This window comes from Callorhinus ursinus, unplaced genomic scaffold (assembly GCF_003265705.2).
Source record: "Callorhinus ursinus isolate GAN/ISIS: 27379988/994484 unplaced genomic scaffold, GSC_fseal_2.0 scaffold4, whole genome shotgun sequence".
In the NCBI taxonomy this organism is placed as follows: Eukaryota; Metazoa; Chordata; class Mammalia; order Carnivora; family Otariidae; genus Callorhinus; species Callorhinus ursinus.
Genome location: NW_027397066.1, coordinates 5,380,966 through 5,387,412, shown reverse-complemented (window position 1 = coordinate 5,387,412; position 6,447 = coordinate 5,380,966). Strand labels below are relative to the sequence as shown.

Genomic DNA, 6,447 nt, shown 5'->3' with positions numbered 1-6,447 from the left:
CTCAAGTACATGGACCCACCCAGCCTTTAAAGATATATTCTCATTGCCATCAGTCACACTTCGGTGGCTTAATTCATTCAAAAGTGGGTGTTAATTTTGTCCTCAAGGCACCTCTAAATTCACATGATATAATTCAATTTAATTTTCAACCAAAGAACCAAAGAGGTTCTTTCCTTATTTCTTTTTTTTTTAATTTAAATTCAATTAGCCAACATATAGTACATCATTAGTTTCAGATGTAGAGGTCAGTAATTCATCAGTTGTATATGATACCCAATGCTCATTACATCGTAAGTCTTCCTTAATGCCCATCACCCAGTTACCCCATCCCCCCCACTTCTCCTCCTGCAACCTTCAGTTTGTTTCCTAGAGTTAAGAGTCTTTCATGATTTGTCTACCTCTCTGATTTCTTCCCATTCAGTATTCCCTTCCTTCCCCTATGATCCTCTGCACTGTTTCTTATATTCCATATATGAGTGAAACCATATGATAATTGTCTTTCTCTGATTGACTTATTTCACTCGAGTTCCATCCACGTCAATGTAAATGGTAAGATTTCATCATTTCTGATGGCTGAATAATATTCCAGTGTGTGTGTGTGTTTATATATATATATCTTCTTTATCCCTTCCTCTGTCGATGGACATCTGGGCTATTTCTATAGTTTGGCTATTGTGGACATTGCTGCTATAAACATTGGGGTGAAAGTGCCTCTTCGGAAACAACAAATGTTGGCGAGGATGTGGAGAAAGGGGAACCCTCCTACACTGTTGGTGAATGCAAGCTGGTGCAGCCACTCTGGAAAACAGTATGGAGGTTCCTCAAGAAGTTAAAAATAGAGCTACCCTACAACCCAGCAATTGCACCACTAGGTATTTACCCCAAAGATACAAATGTAGTCTTCCCTTATTTCTATCGCCCACACCGATCTCACCCACCTGTGAATCTTGGTAGCAGTCAATTATTTACTTGTATACCAATATATACCGTAAGATATGTGAACTCAGCTAGATGGCGGAGCTCCTTCAGGTTGAAAGCATACTCTAAATGTCGTCTGCACTTCACCTGCCACGAGAAGTAGTAGGCACTCAATAAGTGCTTATAAAATGGACCTGGGAGCTTCATACTTAGAAAGATTCTCTCATGGCTGAGTTTTTATACCACCAGCCTCACGGAATAAAAAACATTAACTGAGATATGCATTCCAGAACTTACATATGATGCATGGATGCCCTGATGGCTATAGAAACGGGGGAAACTGATTAATGCTTCATGAAGACGGCTCTAGGCCATTCTATTTAAAATTCTTTAATTTTCTACATCTGTCAAGTCCCCTGTTTTTGGTATTAACTTCTTGCCATTACAAGCAATTCAACAGAAGTGCAAGTCCTTCCAGTAGGACAGGAACTGGGCTGGATATCAAGATTCTAAAGCTGAACAAGATAAAAGACCAAGGGTTAGAAAGTCAATTAATTCTCTGATGCTTTATTTTACAGATGACACTGATCCAGCAGCCTGGGGGCCCGGGGACTTGAGTCTCTTCCCTGACTCTTCCTACAGAAACAGTTGTGTGGCTTTGGACAGTACGTACACCGTATGTCTCTAGGAGCTCCCAATTCCTGGATTTGCCAGCAGATTCCACATGACTGAGACTACCAGACATCTGACCATCTCAAAAAGTAAATTAGATTTACTAGGCTTATGGATATTGTTGTCAATTCTTTGTAAACTGTTCTACTAAAGACTCAATAAAATTCCAATCCAAATTAAAAAAAAAAAAAGGTATTTCCAAACTCTTATGGCCTGGGTTAAATTTGTACTCATCTTATGAATAAGATTTCACTCATTTACAAAGATTAACAATGCCATCTAACAGGTATTGAGAACTGGCAGTGAGCCTGCTGACCTAGCGTGCTCACTGATGTGTTCCTCACTGATGTGTTCTGTGGCTTCATGCATTTTCTTAGTCTTCACGTGCTCTGAGGTGGTGCTTCTCTTGCTGGTAGTGACCAGTGTGCAGCTCTAGCTGGTCAGCACGCATGGACACTAGCTCATTTTTAATTCTCAAACTAACTCCACAAAGGATTTAGCATGATTACATCCCCTGCTTTGCAGAACCTGAGGCACAAGGGGGTTCAGTAATTTGCTCAAGGTCACAGAGCTATGGAAGGAGAGGGGAGCCAGGTCAGATGGCACTAGGCCCATGCTTCTACCTATTGACCACACTACCTCACTAGTGATAAGTGAACTGAGTATCAGTTTCATCAAGACATAAACTTGCCCAAAGTGTTAGGATTATCTGGAGAAACAGAACATGAAGATAGAGATTTACTTTAAGGAGACTGGCAAATCCAGAATCTGTAGGGCAGGTGAGCATTCTAGAGACCCAGGTAAGAGGCACTGTTTCAGTTCAAGTCCAAAGTCTATCTGAGGCAGAATTCTTTCTTGTTCAGGGGAGGTCAGTCTTCTGTTCCATTCATGCCTTCAACTGATTAGATAAAGCCCACCCACATTGTGGAGGGCAATCTGTTTTACTCAAAGTCCCCGGACTTAAGTGGCAATCCCATCCAAAAATCACCTTCACAGAAACATCCAACATAGTGTTCAACCAAATATCTGAGTCCATGGCCCAGCCAAGCTGACACATAAAATGAGCCATCACACCCGATGTCATATGGTAAGATCTAGGACTCAGGCTCCTAAAGCACAAATGAGCCCACAGCTGTGTTCTTAAAAGCCGGACGGGGAACCTCCGTTTTCACTGATTCTCTGCCCACACCATCTGCAGGTGAACAGGGATTATGTCCTCCTTCCTTCTAAAGCTGAGTGTCCCTGTCCTCTCTCCCCAGGGGCCACCTGAGTGTGACTACTGCTTCCTCTGGACTAACCTTCTAGCGGACAGACTTTAGCGGCTGATATTTAGTGGCTTCAACACTTCTTCAAACACAGTCCTTAGGATGCTCAAGGTGAAGAGTGTTAATCAATCTGTTTCCTGGGCTGCTTGCCTTGGGTGGGTAGTTGGGCCTTCAAGCTGAGTGGGGAGAGCCTGGAGACTGCCAGAACCTGTAGGCAGTGTGCCAGACACTCTAATGACTTAATCCTGTTCACCCTCACAATCCTAACATCAGGAAGGAGCTCTAATCACCTACCACACAGAGGGGAAAGGAAGTGAGCCGTGTTCACTCATTCACTTAATGGATCTGTGTGTGCCTGTATTCTAGGTGCTGGAACACATGGGTGATGAAGCCTCCTTTCTCATGGAGTGGTCACTGGGGTGAGGGGAGACCGACAATAAACAAGTAAGTAAGTAAGAGACACAGTATGTTGCATGCTGATGAGTTCTACAGAGAAAAATAAAGCAGGGATAGGTACAGAAGAGGTAGGGATGGTAGGGATAAGTACAGAAGAGCTTGCAATTTTCAACCAAGGAAGGTTTCAGTAAGATGGTAACATTTGAACAAAGTCTTAAAAGAAATGAGGGAGCAAGCCAGGTTGATGTTCAGAGCAGAGCACTGCAGAGAGAGTGATCAGTAAGTGCAAAGGCCCTGAGACAGCACCAAGTCTGGCTGCTCAAGGGTCAAAGTGGCTGGAGCAGAGTGAAAGGGAAGCCATGGAAAAAGATGTCAGACAAGGAATGGTCCAGTTGGTATGGCTTTCCAGGGCAGACAAAGGAGCCTGACTTTTCTCTGCCTGAGATGGGAAGCCTCTGAAAGACTTTGAGCAGGGAAAGTGCATGACTTGACTTACATCTTTATAAGATCACAGAAATTAAGGAGCTTGTCTCAGCCATGCAGCTGGTAAGGGATGGAAGAACAAGCCAGTATGTCTAACTGGAAAGCTGTTTTTCCCCCTCCGGATGACATCAGCCAGAATCTGTTTCCATTGCTTGTGGCTAAGAAACCTGACTGATAGTGCTATGCAAAAAATAAAACAAATGTTGCAGGAAAGATGGATAGGTGTGGGCTAATTTAAGGTAAGATAGACAAGTCTGAGAAGGCTTCCCCAAGGAGGTAGTATTTGAGCTGAAACCTGAATAGTGACAAGGAAATATACAGAGAGTAGAGTGTTCAGGAATAGATGGTGCCAAGGTCCTGAGGCAGGACCCAGCCTGGCATACTGGAAGGATAGAGATAAAATAACTGTGGCTGAATTACGGTAAGTTGGGGAGAGGCGCAAGATGAGGCCAAAGAGGAGGCAGATCCTTCAAGACCTTGCAGGCCATAATGAGAAATTTGGATTTTACTCTTAAGAGTGATATCCCAGATAGCCATCAACAGATGAATAGACAAAGATGTTATGTGTGTGTGTGTGTGTGTGTGTGTGTATTCATATATATGTGATGGAATATTACTCAGCCATCAAAAAGAATAAAACCTTGCCATTTACAATGATGTGGATGGAACTAGAGGGTTTTATGCTGAGCGAAGTAAGTCAGTCAGAGAGAGAAATACCATATGATTTCACTCATATGTGGAATTTAAGAAAAACCCAGAGGATCATAGGGGAAAGGATGGAAAATAAGAGAAGATGAAATCTGAGAGGGAGACAAACCATAAGAGACTCTTAACTCTAGGGAACAAACTGAGGGTTACTGGAGGGGAGTGGGGGACTGGGGTAACTGGGTGATGGGCATTAAGGAGGGCAATTGATGAAATGAGCACTGGGTGTGACATGCAACTGATGAATCACTAAATTCTACCCCTGAAACTAATAATACACTATATGTTAACTAATTTGAATTAAAAAAAAAAAGAGTGATGAGGAACTGCTGGAGGATTTTAAACACGAGTGATCTGCTGTTCTTAAAAGATCAGTCTTGGGGTGCCTGGGTGGCTCATTTGTTGAGTGTCCAGCTCTTGGTTTTGGCTCAGGTCATGAGCTTATGGGTCATGGGATCGAATCCTGTGCATCAGGCTCCGCACTCAGCACTCGGAGTCTCCTTGAACATTCTCTCCCTCTATCCCTACCCCCACTCTCTCTCTCTCAAATAAATAAATCTTTTTTAAAAAATAAAATAAAAGACCAGTCTTGCTGCTCTGTAGAGAAAAACCTGGGGAAGGCCTCACAGGCCGTATGACCTGAACCCCAATTTTCTATATGGAAAATGGTACTTATTTAAGAGCTGTTTGGCCATGCCGTGAGAGAATGATATGAGAGTGTTACCTCCATAGAGGGAGGAATTTGTAAGTAGTGTTGACTGCTGCTCACTGATTCTGGAGCAGTGTCTGGCATCCGGTAGATGCTCCATTAATTACTGGCTGAAGAAATGGATGAACATGTGTGCTTTAAAAATTGTGAGGTGCCACATAAAGGTGAGAAGCTGGGGGTTTGCATTGACCATTAAACCTTAAAGTCTTTCCCAAGAGAACCTAACTCATAGCAATGGAGCTGAAGGGCTCTGGGATAGCACTTTCAGAGACTTTTCTTCTGTAAAGTATTGCCATTCAGTGCTAACAAATTTCCTGTAATCTTGTTGGGGGTTGGAGGGAATAACTTCCGGCTCATTTATCAAATTAACATGTCTGGGCTTCATGTAATTTCAAATATCTCACCCTGTGCAGACTGCACACAATTATCTTCCAGACCAGGCCACACTGAGTGATGAAGGCTTTTGTTGTGTTGGTATCTTCGCTGGTCACAGAGTTTTGATAACCTGGTTTTCCTCTTGCATCTCATAATCAGTCACCTAGCACAGCATCTGACACATAGAAAATGCTAGAATCCTATTTCAACGAACAAAGGGAATGGCTGGTGGCTGCAACACAATGATTGTACTTTCTGCCGTCCCTACTCTCTAAGGAAAACAAGGGGAAATTTTTTTCTCTCTTTTTTTGGTCAGCTGTGACGAAGCTGCAAGTTTCAAATGTGTCTCCTCCCTGACAAGCCTAAAATAATAAGCAATGGCCAGAGGTTCCCCAGCACCAATTTAAAGGTATTAGAGCCCTCCCAGACTACCCCCCACAAAGGGCCTGAGGATCAGGGTTGGTGGCTAAATGTCCCAGGCTAAATGACCCCTGCTGGTCACCTCCAGTGAAGTTCTCCCTGCTGCCACTTCCACCGAACCCAGACATCTTGGCACCCAGGACAGACTGGGAGGCTGGAGCCCAGAAACCCAGCGCCGTCCACCGGGCTCCGAGAGCGGCGTCCGTTGTAATTCTCGGGCACAAGCGGATTTCCCTACACGTGTGTCTCATCCAATCATTCGTCTCTTCCAAATCAGAGGTTCGCCTCTGTGAAGCCGGAATCACACACCTGTCCTGAATCGCAGGGGGAGCTGGGAAAGTGAGTTACTGACCTCTACTTCAAGGATGCAGGTCTGACGAGGAGGGAGAGTTTCCAGATTTAAGAAGGGTATTCCAAAGACGAGGCAGCCACAAACAGAACGGTAGTTGCTGCAGCTCTTCTCTTATACAACTGTCGTCCACAGGGGCTGCCACATAGCAGGTG

General features: G+C 43.9%; 1 long non-coding RNA gene across 1 annotated transcript; it reads right to left on the bottom strand.

Annotated features, from left to right (window-relative positions):
• Nucleotides 1–1,297: 1,297 nt before the first annotated feature.
• On the bottom strand, nucleotides 1,298–6,141 carry LOC141372435 (uncharacterized). Its single transcript, XR_012377688.1, has 3 exons — nucleotides 6,026–6,141; nucleotides 5,553–5,698; nucleotides 1,298–1,433 (listed from the first exon to the last, which is right to left on the bottom strand). It is a non-coding gene; the product is annotated as an uncharacterized lncRNA (long non-coding RNA).
• Nucleotides 6,142–6,447: the final 306 nt, after the last annotated feature.